Source organism: Phocoena sinus, chromosome 10, assembly GCF_008692025.1.
Source record: "Phocoena sinus isolate mPhoSin1 chromosome 10, mPhoSin1.pri, whole genome shotgun sequence".
In the NCBI taxonomy this organism is placed as follows: Eukaryota; Metazoa; Chordata; class Mammalia; order Artiodactyla; family Phocoenidae; genus Phocoena; species Phocoena sinus.
Genome location: NC_045772.1, coordinates 88,903,835 through 88,924,159, shown reverse-complemented (window position 1 = coordinate 88,924,159; position 20,325 = coordinate 88,903,835). Strand labels below are relative to the sequence as shown.

Sequence of the window (20,325 nt, the reverse complement as noted above, 5' to 3'; positions counted from 1 at the left end):
AAATGCCCCAGGTCAAGACAATGTTTCTGAGTCTATTAATTGCCTCAGTGCTTGGCCACAATAACTGATATCAAGATAGGAGTATGATATTTTGCAGTTACCCTCAAAGTGTTTCTATCCTGCATAATGTCAGAGCATTCTGAATACGCAGTTCCTGAAGAACTGTGACCGTAAATAAAAGCATGATGTGATAGAACCACGAGAAAACTCAGAAAGCATGATTGTACCGACTTAACAAGATGACAGCAACAGGACGTTGGAAGCTATCGTTGGAGGAAAAATATTCCGAGCAAGTAGGTTGTTTTTGGTTGCTTCTCCAACATTCATTTCCCCTTTATGTCTTCTTAATGAGGCTCTGAATTTCCAGAGGGCGTCCCCTGACTAGGCTAAATCATTCGATGTATGCCAAAACCCCTTAGCTGCAGTGTAGGTGTGGGGATGGTCACTTTAGCCATAAATACTTGTTCTACTTCAATCCAGTCAAAGGAAAACTCGAGATTTATTGTTGATAAAGGAAAGAAGTCCTCTCTTTTTCTGTGAAGGAGGAAGCCTTTAGGCCCTGAATTGACAGAAGTCATCTTGTTACCATGATAAAGAAGCTGGTTGAAAATGGAGGGCAAAGCTGAGATCCACAGAAAAGCCTCATTCATGAGCTTCTGCTCCTGGATATTTGTTCATGTGAACAAATCCCAGTTTGAGTTGCATTTGTCTATATCTTGCTACTGAAACCATCATAACGGATACACAAAAGTAATAAATCTGCCACCAAAATTTGACACTTTGTGATATCATGTAATGAAATCAGACTAATAATGATTAACTTAAGAATGGTATTATAAGCAAATGGTATTATAAGAATGGTATTATAAAAAAATTAAAAAAAAGAATGGTATTATAAGCAAAACCTGTGAGGTAGAGAAAGATATTAAAAATTGGAAAGAAACAATATGCAAGTGTGTAGTAAGAGAAGAATAATGAGAACTTGCAGACAAAGTAAAAACTCAAAAGTGGCTGTGAACACATTGTAGCATTATTCACAGTAGCCAAGAAGTGGTAGCAATCTGAATGTCCATTGTCAGATGAATGGATAAAGAAAATGTGGTATAAATACACAATAGAATATTATTCAGCCTTAATTTAAAAAGAAGAAAATCCTGCCAGATGCTCCAACACTGATGAACCCAGAGGGTATTATGCCAAGGGAAATAAGCTGGTCACAATAGGACAAATAGTGTAGGATTCCACCTGTGCAAGGTATCTAAAGCAGTCAAACTTATAAGTGGAATGGTGGCTGCCAAAGACTGGGGTAAGGGTGGGCAATTGTTGGTGAATGGGTGCAGAGTTTCAGTTTTATAAGATGAAAAACTCCTAAAGGTTTGTCGTACAACAGTGTGAACCCGGTTAACATTGAACTGTACACTTAAAAATGGTTAAGATGGTAAATTTCGTGTTCCTCATTTTTACCACAGTTTTTAAAAAATGGCTCTGGAGTGAGTGGAGAATGGAGATAGATTGCTCGGTAGGTATGGAGTTTTCTTTTGGGGGTGATAAAAAATGGTTTAGAACTAGGTAGAGGTGGTGTTGAAGGTACTGCATACAAATTTACTAAATGGTGAATGTGAATTTGTAATGGTAACTTTTATGTGAATTTCACATCAACAAAAAAATGAAGTAAAAAAGTGACTTTGAAATCTATGCAAAGCAGTAGCAAGGGTTTACGATGACCCAGTCAAAATTTAACTGCTTTAGATGTACTAAAATCATTTAATTATCACAAGCCTATAGAGTAGGTGTTATTATCATCTGTATTTTACAGAAGACAAATGAAAATATTTTCCAAGAACACAAACTTGTAGGTCACTCTAGTGAGGACTGAAGTGAAGCTATTTTCAATACCACTTCTTGGGAAAGAAATAGAAATGAAGCTGGTCTCCAGAGGTGTTTCATTTACTGAAAGAATTCTTCTTCCAGGTTCAGTCCATGTGATTCCTAATTATAAATCACATGCTTATTAAAGCAGCTGGAATGAGTCTCTGCTCCTTGCAACCAAATGACCCTACCTAGAACTCAAATGGAGAGGGGATTAGAACAAGATGGGCCCTTGTGCTCAGAAGAAGAGCCTGAAATCAGGATCAGATTATCAGCAAAGTAAAGGTGATACTGAGTAAAAACAACAGAGGATGAAGAGAAGTGGGACCTGGAAAGACCCAGTTGGTCAGAATCAATTTATTTCTGATTGATGAGGAGAAAGTTGTAGTGGATTGAAATCAAGTTTAGTCAGATGGTTGAATCAGAATCTCAAAAATTTTAGATAGGACTCTCACCACCTATATAGTCCCTGGAAAGTAAATTAATTTTGCTTTCAGCTGCACCTGCAAAAAGTGATCATGTTATTCATAGAGGGATACTATAGCTTAGGCTATGCTATTTTCTGCAGTATTATTAGTTATGGGCTCATGATCCATCACCCTTTTTAAAATGTGAGGTCTTGGAGTTAGAATAGTTTGAGTCCAATTTGCCACTCACTAGTCAAACCATTTGAATATGTCCCTGAGTATCAGTTCTTCACATGTAAGATAGAGACGAAAATACGTTCTTTGACAAGCGTGGAGAAAGATAAAGCAGAAAATATGTAAATTAACTACCCAGTGCCTCATTGTTGATTCCAAGTGGTTCACTATTATGTTACTATAATACCTATGATTATCGTTACATGTGTAAAATATCCAACCACATAGAAAAATTCCTAAAATAACAATCACTCTGTAAAAGCAAGTTCCGATTTTTCCCACATATTAATTAATTAGCTATGACTATATTTCCCGCATTGTACATTTCATACACGTGGCACAATTATTTTGTAACTGAAAGTTTGTACCTCTTAATCTCCTTTCCCTATTTCTCTCCTCCCTTCATCCCCGCTCCCCCTGTGGCAACCATCTGCTTAGTTTCTTTATCTATGACTCTGTTCCTATTTAATTATGTTTCATTTCTTTTGGTTTTTAGATTCTACATATAAGTGAACTCATTCAGTATTTGTCTTTCTCTGTCTGACTTACTACACTTAGCATAATACCCTCTAGGTCTATCTATGTTTTGGCAAATGGCAATATTTCATTTTTTATGATATATATGTATATACCATATGTGTGTGTATATATATATATATATATATATATATATATATATATCATCTTCTTTATCCATTCATCTATTGATGGGCACTTAGGTTGCTTCCATATCTCTATATCTTAACTATTGTAAATAATGCTGTTGTGAACATTGGAGTGCATGTATCTTTTCTAATGAGTGTTTTCCTTTTCTTTGGAGAAAATCCAGGAGTGGAATTGCTAAATTGTATAGTAGTTCTATTTTTAAGTTTTTGAGGAATTTCCATACTGGCTGCACCAATCTACATTTTCAGCAATAGTGAATGAGAGTTCCCTTTTCTCCACATTCTTGCCAACTCTTGTTATTGTTTTGTCTTTTTGATAATAGCCTTTCTGACAAGAATGAAGTGATATCTCAATTATTATGGTTTTGATTTGCATCTTCCTAATTATTAGTAGCACTGAGCATTTTTTCATGTGCCTGCTACCCCTTGTATGTCTTCTTTGGAAAACTGTCTATTTGAGTCCTTTGCCCATTTTTAGTAATCAGGTTGTTTTTTCAATGCTGAGTTGTATGAGTTCTTTGTATACTTTGGATACTAACCCTTTACCAGATATACCATTTGCAAATATTTACCTTTACTTTTGAAAAATATTTTCACTATATAGATTTCTAGGGTGAGGGTGGTTCCTATCAGCATGTTGAAGATTTAATTCAACTTTCCTCTGGCTTCCATCACACCCATGAAAAAGTCAGCTGTCAGTTTCATGGTCGCTGCTTTGAAGGACAAGTGACTGTTTCTCCGTCTGCTTTTATTTTGTTAATCTTCGATTTTCAATGGTCTTAACAGTATGTACTTAGATGTAATTTTTACTGTATTCATATTTATTGAGTTTGTCAGTACTTCTTGAGGGTGTTTTAACTAATTTTTCCAATATTTTCTAGTATGAAGTATTCCACTATTTTCTAATATTAATGGTTCTTATATTAATTTTTCCCCACATTCCATGTCCTCTATTCCTGGACTCCATCAATATTAATGTTAGACCTTCTTTCTGAGTCTGACATTTACTCTGACACTTTTTCCCCAATGTGTATAATTTTTCTCTATGCAAATGTTCAAATATCTTCCATTGTCATAATATTTAGTTTTGTAATCCTATCATCTGCTGTATCTAATCTAATGTTAGACTCTGTGAATGAGTCATTTTGCCTAAAGATAAATATATATATAATAAAAGAATCTACATCTGTCTGCATTACATAGATGTCCATTTATATTTTCTGTTTTCCTCTTGGTTTTTGTCTTTACGATACTGTCTTTTGCCATGCTTTTTAACTTCTGATTGAATTTCAGATATTATGACTCTAAAATATTATAGAGTTTCATATCATATTTTCAAATGTTATTTTCTATATCTGGGAAAAGCCTATCTTTCGTTTCACTGTACAGATAGAGCAGTGACTGATCATCTTAATCCAACCAGATTATGATAAATTAAAGGGGGTGAAGTTCTAGTAAGGTTTAATCTACCTCTGATTTATATTGCTTTCTAAGTTTTTGTTTTGTTTTTGTTTTTAACTAAGAATATGATGTACTCTGTGGGGTGCTTTCCCTACTAGGTAAAAATCCAAAGTCTTTGATTTTCTCTGCTCTTTCTCAGTAACTTCTCTTGGATTTTGTAATGGACTTCCAGTTTATTCAAATGCCTGGGCTTAGCAAATGCCCACAGGTTGTTAAGTGTTTCAGAAGCCATCTTTCACCTCCAAGTTTTTTCTCCCAGAATATTCTCGAGTTCTTTTGACCCCAGCAACCCTCCTTCAGGTATTTTTTTCTGTATTTTAGCTATATTTGATGTATTTTATTTTATTTATTGTATGCATTTTATTTATGTTTATCTATACTAGATGGGAATGCTCATCTGCTGTTAAGTACCATATCTTAATCAGAGCTGAAAATTCCCAAGGCAAAAATCATAAATACATTTGTAACTTAACAATATATAAAGTTAATTATTTTACTTAATCTTCTTCTGAAAATTCATGCTCTTTTCTAGCATTCTAATCCTGTTTTGAACATTTATCTATTTAACTGACATAATATTCTCACTGTTTTACACTGTCATTGTTTGTCTAGATTCAACTACATTTACAATATATCTGATGCATTACTGTTACATCTTGGACTTTACTTCTGGGAGTATTTTTATGTTTCTTATATGTAATTGGATAATAAACATAAATCATAACTAATTAAGCCTGATGTATAACTGCCTGAGTTTCTAGGTGCTACTCTGTTTAACTTTGAAATCTAAATGAAAAGTAGACAATTGTAAAAAAATATTAATGCACTAAACTCCCAAAGATAGCTTTAGAACCAGGAAAGGGTCACATTCAAAATTATATACATTATTATTTGTTTATATCTTTTGTGTGAGAGCTTTGGTGTTACTCTGCAACTATGAGACTCCATGAAATTAAGTCTGGTTTCTTGTCATCTTTTCGTGAAACTAAAGCTAATGATGCTGGTCTTTAAAGTGCTGCCTAATCTATGTTAATATAATGCAGATTATTATGGAAGCTATAATAATCACAGGGAAATTGATAATGACTTGAATCAGTGCCTAGCTTGTTAATTGTAAAGCTTTTACTATAAAAGGAAATTATTTAACAACTGCACTTAACTAGTTATGAAGTTTTAATAGACATAGAGATTAATGGTTCTTAATCTCTATAGGATATAAAATTATTGTGTTTATGGTAAAACTGTGATCTTCACATACTGATAATTTATATCCAGGTAAAGATTTGGAAATCCTAATGTTTCATTTTTTCCATGATTATATATTTAAATGATTTTATTGACAATAATATAGTGATAGAAGTTTTGTGACTAATAGAGCCAAATATTCAAATAGAGTGACAGTTGAACAACACAGGTTTGAACTGCTCAGGTCCACTTATACACAGATTTTTTTCAATAAATACATACTACAGTACTACATGATGCATGATTGGTTGAATCCATGGATGTGGAAGCTTGGAAACAGAGGGCCAACTGTAAAATTTTACATGGATTTTTTATTTCACAAGGGGTTGTCACCTCTAACCCTCACCATTGTTCAAGAGTCAACTGTATTATCACCTCCTACAGATAAGACTTACTGAAAGAAACTGTATCTCAATTCTACCAGCTTAAAGATTTTAGAATCCACTTTAATACAGAATAAATTTGATACTTTACTATTACATATAAAGCTTAAAATTTGAAGGCCCTCAGAACAAGCAATTCACTCACAAAACTCCCTTTTTAGTGTAATTTCCTGATATTAGACCCTTTCAAGAAAATATATTTTAATAAAGAAAAGTAGATGAAGAAGTAAGAAACACTTATTGACTGGCTTTCGCTTGTTGTACAGTATACTAGTTGCTTTAAATATGCTAGCTGATTTAACACCTCCAATTTTATAAAATATACATTGCTATTTTTATGTTCAAGATGCAACAACTGCAACAAACAAAGTTTAACACATTGCCACAAATCTCGAGGCTACTGAGTATGAAGCTTTAATTTGAAAAGCAAGTATGTCCAAATTTTCCCACCCAGTAGATATTAAATGTAAAAGTTACAGACCAATAGAAGGTGGAAAGTTTTAACGGAGAAGAAGAGAATGAGTGCCTAAAAACAGCTTCATTATCTTCATGAACTTCTGGTGAGGCAGTGCTATAGATTCCCCCAAATCCAATGACCACTTGCTTAATTTTTCACATCTTCTCCTTCCATTTTATATATAGTCCATTTTATTGCTTAGAAGATTCCATTAGTAGTGACCTAAGAGAAGGAGGTGTAGAGAGAAAGAGAAGAAGAGAGAGAGAAAGAAACAGAAAGAGACAGAGACAGAGAGAAAGGATGTGCTTTGAGTATATTTGGTGGTGTTCACACGATTACAATATTTACCATCATCCAAATTAACACCAAGAATTAACTGCAGTCATTCTCAATGGCTTTGTATTCTGTAACTAGATGAGGTCCAATAGGTTGACACAGGAAGATAATAGAGAAAGCATGTCAGGCCACGGTAAAGATTATTGACTTTAATGGCAAGGAAGCTTCTGGAGAAATGGCCAATTTGTATTTCCCTTTGTGAAACATTTTCTGATCTGTACAAGAGAAAAAAATAAGGGAAATAGACCTAACAAAGAAAAACTAAAAAGGAAAGAAAAAAAAAGAATAGGAAATTAAAGAAAAAAGAAAAGAAAGGAAAGCAAAGGAAAACAAAGAAAAAAATTAAAGAGAAGAAAACTCCTCTAGTCCCAAGGCACTTTTATACCACTAGTGTGATCCAGATAAACAGCAAACTTTTCCCCTTACTCTGCTTTATAAGGAGATTTCTAGCTGAAACTATTGAGTTATTTGTGATAACAGAAGGAGAGTTGCCAAGTCAGGGGGAATTAAATTAGGCTATAAAATAATACAAAAGAAAGAGGAGAAAATATTACCAAGTTGGGACTAGTGTTTTGAGAGAGGAAAAGACTTGTTTTAGATGGAATTACAAAAACTGTAGGAGGACATCTGTAATATCTAGGACTTTGGGGAGACTAGCAAAGGTAAGTGGAATTTTAGGGGGTTTGCTCTGTGACATGTGATATAATTTCTTTTGCCACTTATTTGAGAAATTTTAGTGAAGATATAAATTACTTTTCAGTGCTTTGCAGACTTCAAATTGGTGACTCTTTTGAATATACGTTGATGCTGAAATTGGCTTCAGGACAGCTCAATAACTAGAGCAGTGGAATGGATGTTATGTTAGAATTAATTGTAGGTGTTTCCACTGATAGTGAACTCCTCAAGAATAAGTGTCATGAGCATTGATGCTTATTTTCCCAGTCCTTTCTCTTCTATACTATAGGTGACACCATTTCCTCTTGCAGGCGCAGGTATATCCATGTGTAGCCCCGACTATGACCTCAGTCAATAGAAATTTAAGAGCCTGCCGAGGGTTCCTTATTCATGTATGAGAGAAATGCACACAAGCATGTCATCTGTTCTTTATGTAGAATTTGCAGGTGCTTATGTAATTCACTGTCTTCCTCCTTGTACAGCTAATGACCCTTATATCAAGGTATTCTTCTGAGGAAGTAGTGAATCTGTTAGGTCCTAGTTTGTGTGAAACCATAAACTAGAAAACACATACAATAGCTACCACAAGAATACTTTTAGCAAGTAGAATATAAGATTTTAATTAAAACTCAGTGAATGTATAGATTAAATGAATTCTGGGACATCTGTTCTATTCTTTAATTCCAACCTCTCAATTCTTAAAGAAATATACACTTCATTAATAATAAAACCACAGTTATTTCAAGACTGCAGTTAAATTATTGCTTGATAGAGCTTATTTCGTGGCAACTACACTAGTTGTTCATCTCTTTTATGGCTGTGTTCAATGAATAGTTTTATTAAAGTATTCCACTTGATCTAAGAGTCTTAGAACTTTAATTTTACCGTGTAAGTGTGAGGTCCCTCTTTCAGTTCAAAAAGGTAAAGGAACACTATTTGGTGCTTATGGAAGGAAAAGAGTTTCACTCTATATACCTAGAGAATTATTCTTCCTAAGCCTAGACAGCCACCCCTGTGCCCATAGCTTGTCATCCTCACTTGTCAAAGTGGTGAATGCTTTCTCTTATGTATTGATACTTCTTAATCTTCATATAGGACATGTATATAATGGGATGATTCTAGTAGCAGCAGCTAACACATTCTGCATGCTTCCTGGTAACCCACAGTAGTTAGTAAAGAAAGAATCTAGAATGATTCATTCTTCCTCATGTATGGATTTATTCAAAGCGAAACTGAAAACACTGTCTTCTCTGACTACACATAATACATCTGTTTCACTATGGTAGCAGTTATACTACAGGATAAGGAAGAAAGTTCTTATCAGTGTTTAAAAATGTGCTTTTAAATAGTTGACTTTGGTGCACCAACAGAAAGCCAAGAATAAGATAACCAAAATACCAAAATCTTTTATTCTCGTGTATAATGTTATGCCATTCAAAACATACTCTCGGGCTTCCCTGGCACAGTGGTTGAGAGTCCGCCTGCTGATGCAGGGGACACGGGTTCGTGCCCCGGTCTGGGAGGATCCCACATGCCGCAGAGCGGCTCGGTCCGTGAGCCATGGCCGCTGAGCCTGTGCGTCCGGAGCCTGTGCTCCGCAACGGGAGAGGCCACAACAGTGAGAGGCCCGCATACCGCAAAAAAAAAAAAAACATACTCTCATCAGTTCACTCCTAAAAACTCAGAACTCCCCCAAGATATAGGAAAAACACTTATAAAAGTGAGTGGCTTTTCCAAGATGAAAACTTTCTAGAGATCAGCTGTACAACGTTGTGTGTAGAGTTAACAACACTGCACTATACACTTAAAAGTTTGTTAAAAGATAGATCATATGTTATGCATGTTTAACCACAATAAAAACAGTGAGTGACTTGTCCACAATATCATATATTAGTGATAAAATTAGAATCTAGTACCCTGCTTCTTGGAAATACTTACCTTCTTCTCTCTCTCTCCCATTTTCCCTCCCTCTCTCTTTTCTTTTCTACCCCCTACCCTCCTTAAAATGTATTTTTAAAAAATTTAAATATATAGCTGCAAAAGTAAGAAAGTGTCATGTGGGAAATTACCTTCACACAAAGGTAGCTTCCAAGCACCCTACCAGACAAGTTTCACAGAGATCAGGAAAAGGAAAAAATCATGGAAAATTGAATTCCTTTAGTCAATTTAAAGCACACAGCACAAAGCAAAGTAAAAAAGATGGGTGAGTTAATGGGCTTAGGATATCATGCAATTAAATTGAAAGGACACTTCTTGATTCCGGGGGATTTTAATATTCATATGTCTTTCTGCTATATAAGCCTTCCCCACTGATGGTTTGGATGCAAGGATAAAAAGTGAGGTTTGAGTGTTTCTTAGGTGGAGGATTCGTGGGGCCATGATGGGAGTCATCAAACTTTGGCTAAATTAAGACTAAAGGAATACTAAATGTCTCATATATATTTCATATGTCATGGAATACCTAATGTCCCAAGTACCTCGTGAATATTAGGTAGGTATCTCTGCACTCTTCCATCCCTTTCTGTATTCACACATATATGACCTACTTTGTCTTTCTAAAATGCATCACAGTTTACTAATTTACCTCTGCTTACCATGTAAATTATTCCATTCACTTTCCCTTCTTCCATAACAGAATTGAATATTTTCACACATAGAAAATGCACTTTACAATAAGAAAAATCCCCTGGGGACTAAATGCAGGAGATGCTGAGAAACCAAAGAAAGAATGGATAAGCAAATGTGCTATCATACAGTGCTGGAGATGGTGTAAGTTTGAAGACTTTTCAAGAAAATAATTTGGCAATATGTATCAAAAGTCTTAAAACAATGCATAACATTTGACATTTTCCTATTCTAGATTGTTATCTAATTTATATAATGATTCTATGGAAAAATAAAGGCATGATAATACATATGACAGCATTATTTATTATAACAAAATTGAAAAAACATAAAGTGTATCTATAGAGCCTTGATTAAATAAGTGTTACACTCATAAAATAAGGTAATGAAATTTAAGATGATTATGTGAAAAAAAATATTGTCACATAGATGGTTAAAATCAGATAAAATGTAACTTTATAATTTTCTTTGTGGAATTTTTTAATGTATAAAACTGAAATGATAAACAATATTATGCTAAAGACACAGCATCTATAAAATCAGCAATATGTATTAATTAGATAATTAATGAAAACTTTAAAATTTCTTATTTTTCCCATTAAATGAAAACAATTTTTTAAATGATTCCTGAAATAGTATTTCATAACAAAAAGACACAAATATTATTTCACAAGACTGAGGTGTATGTGTCTCTGTATGTCTTGAAGGAATTGTATTAAAGGGGGCATAATATCCCTATGTATTATTTCTACACTCCCCTCCAAGTTCACGAGAAATTTCAAACTTCCAAGTTGTACATTTAATCCTTAAAATACCCAAATAAATAATAAAAGAGTACACTGGGGGGGGGGGTAAGAACTCTTACCAAAAGTCAACTTGGACTAGGCTTTGAAGTAAATATGATCGATTAAAAGAAAAAAATTAGAAACAATGATTAAAGTGGAGCTAATAATTCTGACCCAAGTCAATATTGGGTTTGGAAAACAATGGGTGTTAAAATAGAAAGAAGGAAGGAAAGGAGGGAGGGAGGGAGGAAGGAACTTTCTTTAGGGTATTAACTATATCTTAATTATTGTATGTAACCACTCCAAAACATATCATTTAAACTTCAAAAACAATTTGCATACATTTACTTTTTGTAATCAAATGGAATATAACTATGCATAATGGTACAAGGAAATCAGAATTTATTTCTCCTTTTCACATAAAAATGTAACTGAAATAATTTAAACTTTTTTAAAAAATTATAGAAATTCAAAGCAACCTACTAATTTTGGTATGGTTTTGACTATTCTAAATTTGAAAATTTATATAAAATCATAGGGTGTATAACTTTTGTGGAACTGGCCAAAATGAAAAAAAAAAGGAACATACATATATTTTCTTGTCCTACACCTCTCTAAATTTAGTAATAAAGTAACAGTTATGTCAGAAAAAAGTGAATAATAGAGTTATTTAAAATGTTATTTTGTGATTTTAATTTGATATTATTTTTTAATAAAACACTAAATCTATGCATTGTCACACACAAAGATGAAGAAAATCAGATTTTTAGTACATAGGCTCTTGATACATAATGACAAATAGACTATGTGAAGTTGAATCAATGTGTACACTACCAGCAGGGTATGGAAATGCCAACCTCACTGTACTTGTTTTGGCATTGAACATTATCTTCATCTTAATATTTGTCAATATGATAGGCCAAACAGTATTTTCAGTTTCGTATTTTAATTTCTCTGGTTAAGAGGAACTTGAATGATTTTTGATCTATTCGTTGGCTATTTGTATTTTCTTCTTTGTGACCCTTACTCATTTTATATGGCATTGCTGCTGTTTTTATTTTCTTTTGATTTATGAGACAACATTAAGTATTGAAGACATGATATTTATCACCTAAAAATTAAAGAAATAATCTCTGGAAGTTCACTGGTTTTATTTGTTTCTTACCACAAATAAAATATTTAAATTTTTATGACATCCCTACTCATCATTAACTGAATTTTTTTTTGTAGCTCTTGACTTTTATATTTTGTTTTTAATACATATAATGTGTGAGAAAGAATACTTTCTGATCAGATCCTGTACAAAGGCAGATCTATTATAGTGTCTTTTGTTATATTTTTCATTATTTCTAAGGATATATATAATAAACCTTAAATTAGAAGAGTGTTTTACAGTTACATTGTGAGATGCTTCAATAACTAAAGTATATTTACATGGCAACTTCAATGCTTCTGTAAATAATGGTCAATTTATCTATCCCTTTACTAAGGGATACTCAATTATCCAAAATGATCCAGTGCATTTTGAAAATCCCCCCCAAAACATTAATAAATGCAGAGAATAGAGTGGAGCATTTTAATATCAAGCCGTTCTACAAGACAGGCATTTTCTATCACAGGGACTAGGTTACCAGTGCCAACTTAAATTTTCTGCATCTACTTTATACAAAATATAATTCCCTACTTGAATAATTCTGAAATTTCATTCCCTTCAATAAATGATTTTTGCATACTTATTATATTCTTAGACCATACATGTAAATGTCCTACACCGTTATGGCTTCATAGTATTATTAATGGACAAAAATACATCTATCAAAGATTAATTTTTTCCATACATACATGTATAAAAATCTGAATATATCCACTTAGAAACAGCATAATGAACTAGAAATATTTCATGTGTTAAGAGATAGTTATAAAATAGCCCAAGTGGTATGAAGGAAAGAATTAACCACTAATACTATAGGGAATGAAAAAAGAAAAAGGAGCATATCTGGCTAGAGTATGCTGGAAATGTTTATGGAAGAATAGGAAATTGAGTGGCATTATTAGGCACTGAGATTACTCTTCTAATAAGAGACATAATTGATCCTGAGAATATTCTCATCATTAATTTTAAGAAAATAATATTGGCAAGTTCATATCAGGTTACCAAACTGAAATAAGGCTTAAGCCACAATTTGAAATTATTATCATAAAAATGCCACTCTCCGAAAAAAAAATGTTCACAAAAATAAATAACCACAGATTAGATTCATCATATACAGACGTCTTCCCAGAGATGTATACTTAAGAGATCATTTCTGGGCAGCATGAGATAAAGGGGGCTGCCTAATCTTCGTTATGATTTCTCAGTGTTTCTCTAAAAATGAAGATATTATAGAGTCTTTCAAGAAGCACTATAAGTTATGGTAAGTTTTCATAGCAACTTAAAAATACTGAAGAATAAAAGATGAAATTTCCACTGAAATGACCATTCAAACCCATTTAGAAATTTTATCCTTATATGGAATACAAATTTGGATGCAGAAGATACTTGGGAAAGCCAGACTAGACAAGTGATCTTTAAGTGATTTTTCCTACCTGTTTGTACTCATTGTGAGGACTGGAACCATGATTAAAATTGTAGGCTTCATGAAAGTAAATATGTTTATGTCATATAAGTATCACAATAATATTATAGACCCTCCAGGTTCCAGGTTAACACTCTCAGCCGGTTTTCTTCCTGCCTTTTAAAATTCTCATCTCTCAGCCTCCTTAGAGAAGGGCGGTCGTATGTCCTGGCTGGTCTGAGTCAGAACCCATTTATGCCCATCACCTCTTATTACTGCAATTATTACTAGTGTCTCTTTCACTCTTGAGTGACCTCTTTTGAAAAATAAATTATGTGTTAATAGTCTTAGTTATTTCCTCCTCTGCCTGTTATTCCTCTCAAGGTTTCTGTACTAGGCCTGCTTTTCTTCTCCCTATATTCAAGTCTCCAGACATTAATGTCCATTTATGACTTTGAATTTCTTCTATGCACATCTGACTCTTCAAACTGTAACACACACACTTATATCCTGAACTCAAAAATGTTATACTCATCTCCTACTGGACATGCTACATGGATGTTCCAGAGGCACCGTAAACCCAATATGTAAAAATGGATGTATTCTCTTTCGTCTCTAACCCACTCCTATTATATTCATTTGTGCCGGTGTGAAGCATCATAACCCACCTCAAATCCCAGGCATCATCTCCATCCTCTCTATCTCTTTTGTCCTATAAGCAACCATCAGTCCTATCAACTCTACCTTCTATGTAGCTCCCTATTCTGCTGCTTCATTTGTTAGACAGAATAACATAGCTGTTAAGAATATGGTAGCTGAGTCAGAGAGATGTGGATCTGAACCCTTGTCTTACCATTTACTAATTATATAAAGTACTTAATTACCCTGAGTTCAGGTTTTCTGTTTTGTTTGTATAAGGATAATAATAGTTCCCATGTACCTCATAGGGTACTTTTAAAATATAGGTGAGAAATTCTTGTAAAGTGCTTTTCCTGGTGCATAATTGTTCAGCAAATGTTAGCTTTGACTTTTACTATTGTTAATTGTTATTAGTGCAAGTGACTACCACCTCATGGTTAGATCATGGCAACCACCTCCCAACTCTGGTTTCCCTGATTCCGTTCTTTCCTTCACGTTGCCTTTCTTTATGTTGCAGGTAGAATCATATTTTTAAAGCACAAATGTGTGCACATTACTCCCTTGCCCCATGGGTACCCGTTACTTTCAGCGTAAATCCCAAACCCCTAATCACCATGCCTAACCCATTCCTGATCTGTCTCCTGCTTATCATGCCAGATTTTTCCTTGCATTCTTCTTTGACAAAAAGGTTTAAAAGCTTGAGTGTGCCAAGAATTACTAAAAAGTATATTCAGACTGATTCTTATCATATACCCACAGATTTTCATTTAGTAAACCCAGGGTGGGGCTCAGAACTTTGCATTTTAAATTAACTTTACCTCCTGCACCTCCTTAGGCCGTCCCCACCCCACCCAACGCCAAGAGATTCTGACGAGGGAACACAACTTCAGAAACTTTGGCTTGTATTGTATTATACTCCAAAGGCCTTTTTCAGCATTTTTTGCCTAACTGCCTCTTTTTTTTTTTTTTTTTACTCACCTCAGAAGTCACTTTTTCAAGGAAGCAGTAAAATGTTGAGCTTCTTTTATTTTAATTCTTCGGAGAAAAGCAGACTTCTGATATTAATTTGATCTCTTATACATGTTTTCCTATTGAGAAGGTAACTCATTGTGTAGTTGAAAGTTACTACATTTCCTCATTTTACATTAATACTTTGTCATCTTAGTGCACGTGTCTCTCATGACTTTGGTCAGCATGAATAAAACGTTCCTGAAATCTGAACTCTACCAGGCAAAGCAGTAAAACTGAGATCATTAATATTTAGAAATGAAGAGTAGATCCTGAAATAGAATACATCTTGTGAGGTATCGCCTAAAAACAAAACAAAATTACACGCATCTGTCTTAGGTTTGGCTTATTTTCAACAACATCTGGGATGAAACATAACTGTTGTCTCTCTGCACCCAGTGGCTTTGTACCTTTTGTCCTAACGGTGGCATTTCTATTTACTGAAATACTCAGCCATTTCATTTAAGACATAAAATTTAAGAGAATTAATATTATTTATTGTTATTTTTCCCCTTTTACAACGAGAGTCATCCCTTGCATGCTCTTGATTTTATTTAAATTTTCCCTCGGGTCATAAGTAATTTAATAGCTAGGGGTGTGTGTGTGTGTGTGTGTGTGTGTGTGTGTGTGTGTGTGTGTGTGTGTGTGTGTGAGAGAGAGAGAGGGAGATAGAGCAAGAGAGAAAGAGAGAGAGAGAGCTTGTATCTGTGTGATTTATTTTTTAAAACTCTTCCCAGTAAAATCAGTAAGATTTGCCTTTTATTCTCCCAGCATTTGACAGATATAGACATAGAGATAAGAATCATGATAGGCTGTTGAACAGTTTATCTGTTTGTAGTTTAACTTCAAATATATGACTCTAAATTTCAGAATAGATATATCACTTGGTGTAGTTCAGATAATTGATTCATAAGTCAGCTACATCAGGCAGGTTTTGATGGTATCTTTATAAATAGGCCGGAGCTTTCAAATGCCTGATTGTATCTCTCATGCTGACATGAAAGGCACTTAGAGGTTGGAATATGCTAGCAGTACAACTTGTATTCTAGATACAGTTCATGAGGCCTATTAGCGTCCTATGGTACAAGTGACAAAATATCACTGAATGTAATAAATTGAATGATAATCCCAGAAATGCTTTTCTAATTGTGTTTTAGAGGAGCAGTGTGAGTTATGACTTTTACATTAGATGTTTAGAAATAAAAACACAAGCCATTTTAATACATTTAAAACATAAACCAGCATGATAATAAAATAAGAGGATTAAAAATTCCAGAGACATATCCACCAGCGCCTACTGCTAAGATGGTTTCTCATCCATATGTGAGTCAGATGGAGCCTGCTTTTACAAAGTGCATTCACTCAATCTGTCTTCATAATTCCAGATGTATGCACACACACCTTTTATCCTAAAATTAGGTAAAGGATTAGGAATTTGCGTAGTGAGATATTTGTCAGACAACAGTAAACATACAAGATTCTGAGCTAGAAACAATATATTAGACAAATTTATCTGTTTAATTCTAACCAGATCCCCTATACACTTTGTGAATTTCTTTGGGGCCAAGTATTCTATAACATACATTATACATTGTCTCCTCCCTGACTGCTGTCCTAACCTGACTTTCTGGTCAGTTCTCATGTACATAGAGGATTTTTTTTTTTTTTCTGGATAGGCTTGAAATACTTCATTCTAAGTACTGTTTCCCCACTCCATTCTGTACCACAAAAATAAGCACAGAACCCTATAATCCTAGAAGATAGCTATATCCGTTTGAAGAAAATCAGAATAGAACACCCCAAAATATGCCACTTTGGCATATTGAGTATTTTGACTTCAAGGCACTTAAACAGCAGGTGAAAGAAAGACTCTTACCCTCTTTTTTCTTCCAAAAAGTTCCTCAGCAAATATCAAAAAGTGCACAACAGGAAACACACTGGGGAGAAAACTTTCTAGCACCCCAAGTTTGGAATGTGTTATCTTCCAAAGGAGAATATCTTGAAGCATGAAGCCCAGAGTTGTCTGAACCAATCCTAACAAGTCTTCACGTGTGGGAAGTGCCTGGAGACCTTCTGCTGGAGGATGGAGCTGCCAGTACACTTGGCATCCCACACGGGGGAGATGCCCTTCAAGTGTTGTGCCTGCTCGCAGCAGCCCATGAAGAAGAAGTTCATGCAGAGCAAAGGGACCAAGCTGCATGGAGCTCCCAAGCTCCATACCTGCCCCACCCGGGCCAAGTTCTTTTTGTCCCAAAGGGAACTGCAGCTGCACCAGGCTTTTAAGCACTGCGGGGAGCTGTTTGCATGCAAGGAGTTCTGCTGTGTGCAGCAAGAATGGCCTGTAGATGCACACCAAGGCCAAACACAGGAATTAGAGGGCATGTGTCTGCAAGTTCTGCAGCCACGCCTTTACCCAGAAGGCAGGTCTCAACCTGCACCTGAGCAGGCACGCGGGCCAGAAGCCCTTCCAGTGCCACCTCTGTGGCTGCACCTTCTGCACCCAGGCTGGCCTGGAGAAGCACAACCTCACCACACCAGTAAGAGGCCTGCAGCTGTGAGTTCAGCACCCAGAAAGGCCCCTGCTGAGAAGCACCGGACTGTTAACCAAATGCGAGGCCCTGTGCCTGATGCACAGTGAGGCCAAACACCACCAGAACTTCGGAGTTTGGAACATAGAAATGTTTATTGCAGGGTTATGCAGGAGAAGGGTGGCTCATGCCTTAAAAACCCCGAACTCCCCAAAAGCTTTCAGCAAAGCCCTTTTATAGGAAAGGTGAGGGAGGGGCGTGGCTAGTTGATGCACACTTCTTGGTGTCAGAGCCTTTGTTCTTGAGGTCAGGTCACCGTCAGGTCATGATGTTCTTGTAAACCTCCACCGAAACAAATGTTACTCTCTGTTCTGAAAAGAAAGGGCAAGGTCCCAAGGCTCAACTTTCACCCTCTGAGGTCCAGGCCCTGGTTAAGTGGGAGGGGAGTGGCCTGTGCAGGCTGGCCGCCCTGCCGGGGAGCACTCATCCAGCACCCAGTCTGGCTCCTCCCACCAGTGCCCAGGCTGAAGAGGCAGATCTCAGCTGACGGCGCCTCAGAGCCAGGTGCCCAGACCCTCCCCAGCTGTCATCACCGAGGGAGCCAGGTGCCAAGACCCAGCCGGCCCTCAGGCTTTTCATTTAAACTGGAGAGAATCATTTGTATAGGATCAATAGGAATACAGGTTGTAGCAAATACCCATCAGGTGAATTCCCAGCTCACAGCAATTGCCCTTCTTTGAGAATAGCCCCAACACAGAGGCGGACCTGAAGTAATGATGTGCCAGGTCCTTGCAACTTAACCCTGACCTCTGGCCAGCTCCTAGGGGTAGACAACTGATCTAAGCTGGACCAAGTTTTGCAGCTTGAACAGAGAGGCTGAAGCTGGCTGAAGCTGTTACCTTAATGGCAGCATCCATATACTCCAGTTGCTGAGGCCTCTGTGGACTGCGGCCCATGGAGACGGCTGCCGCCCTTATTTCGCAGAGATAGGGATGGGGGAGAGGTTCGCTGCTACTTCAAGGCCAGCAGGAGGCCCTGGTGAGGGCTCTGGAGCTCTGCGGGACACTGCTCTTAGCCTGTCTCTGGCCCCCAAGCTCACCTGCCGGCCTGGAGGCCAGAGGGCCTGGAAGGCCCTGGGGAGAAAGCCAGAATCCACCTCCAGCCACATTCAATGCACCAAGACCACTGTTGCCTGAGCAGGACATCTGACCCCCATGCTGATTGTTGAGCAATAATGGTTACTCGCTAATGGCTGCGTGCCCACTCTGCCCTATTACATGACTGGCCGCCACCAGGAGGGTGCCACCAGGAGGGTCCCACTTCTGCCGGATCTGTGGGAAGACCTTTAAAGTGATGTCCCAACTGTGTGGGCACGTCAGACAGCACAAGGGAGTGAGGAAGTTCAACTGCACCGAGCGTGGCTCCAAGTTCACCCAGTAGGCCCACCTATGACCTGTGCAGAACTGCAATCCACCAAAGCACAAGGTGGACCCTGGTCATTGAAAACCAAACAATGGTGGTTGGGCTCAGCTGAGATGGTGAAGTCCCTGGCCCAGGGCGGCCTGGTCAGCGTCTGTGTGCAGAGGAGAGCCGGGGGTCCTGCACCCCTCATTCATCCTCACGGCTGCCATCTCTGAGAAAGGTGACACGTAGCTTCCCTGCCCACCACAGCCCACTTGGCCCTGGCCCCCAATAAGCCACAGGGCTTTGGACTCTAAAAAAAAAAACTGCTTTTTTTTTTTTTGAATGCTTTACTCCCGACCACCTTCATGTTTTGCTCAAAAGATCTTCTCAAGAAGTCCATACCTAACTCCCATTTAAAATAGCCACCCTGCTTTCGCCCACTCCTGAGACATGTGTGTCCTTCTTGGCTGCCTAGTTTTCCTCTGCAGTCCTTGTGCACTCAACATTATTTAACATCCTGTATCATTTACATACTTTCTTTATCATTGTCTCTTCCCATTAAACTATAGGCTTTATGAAGGTACGGCATTTAATATATTTTGTTTGCTGCTGTATCTCCAAAGCTTAGAACAAAGCCTGACCTATAAGAGATTATCGATAAACATTAATTGTTTTATTTGTTTTTTAAAAGAATATACGTGTTTTATGTCTGTAAGTGCAAAGATAAGAATGAAAGAAATACACCAAACTAATAATATTGACTACTCTGGGAGTGATCATTTGAGAATGGTATAAGAGAACTCTCAGCATTTTTGTTCTTTATACTTTTATATTATTTTAAGCACTTTCTTCTTATTAATAGCATGTATTTCTATCACCAAAGAATATTATAATAAAACTAACCATTAAAAAAAATAGCGCAGTGCCTGCTATATAATATGCACTCAAACATCTTTTTCAATAAGCATGTTATGGGCTCCAATTATATGCCAGACACTGTGGTAAGACCTGGGGTAGATGGTAGTGAAAATGAATCGCAAGAACTCCAC

General features: G+C 36.4%; 1 pseudogene; it reads left to right on the top strand.

Annotated features, from left to right (window-relative positions):
- The first annotated feature begins 239 nt into the window (after positions 1-239).
- Positions 240-19,568, top strand: LOC116761229 (annotated as a pseudogene).
- The last annotated feature ends 757 nt before the right edge of the window (positions 19,569-20,325 follow it).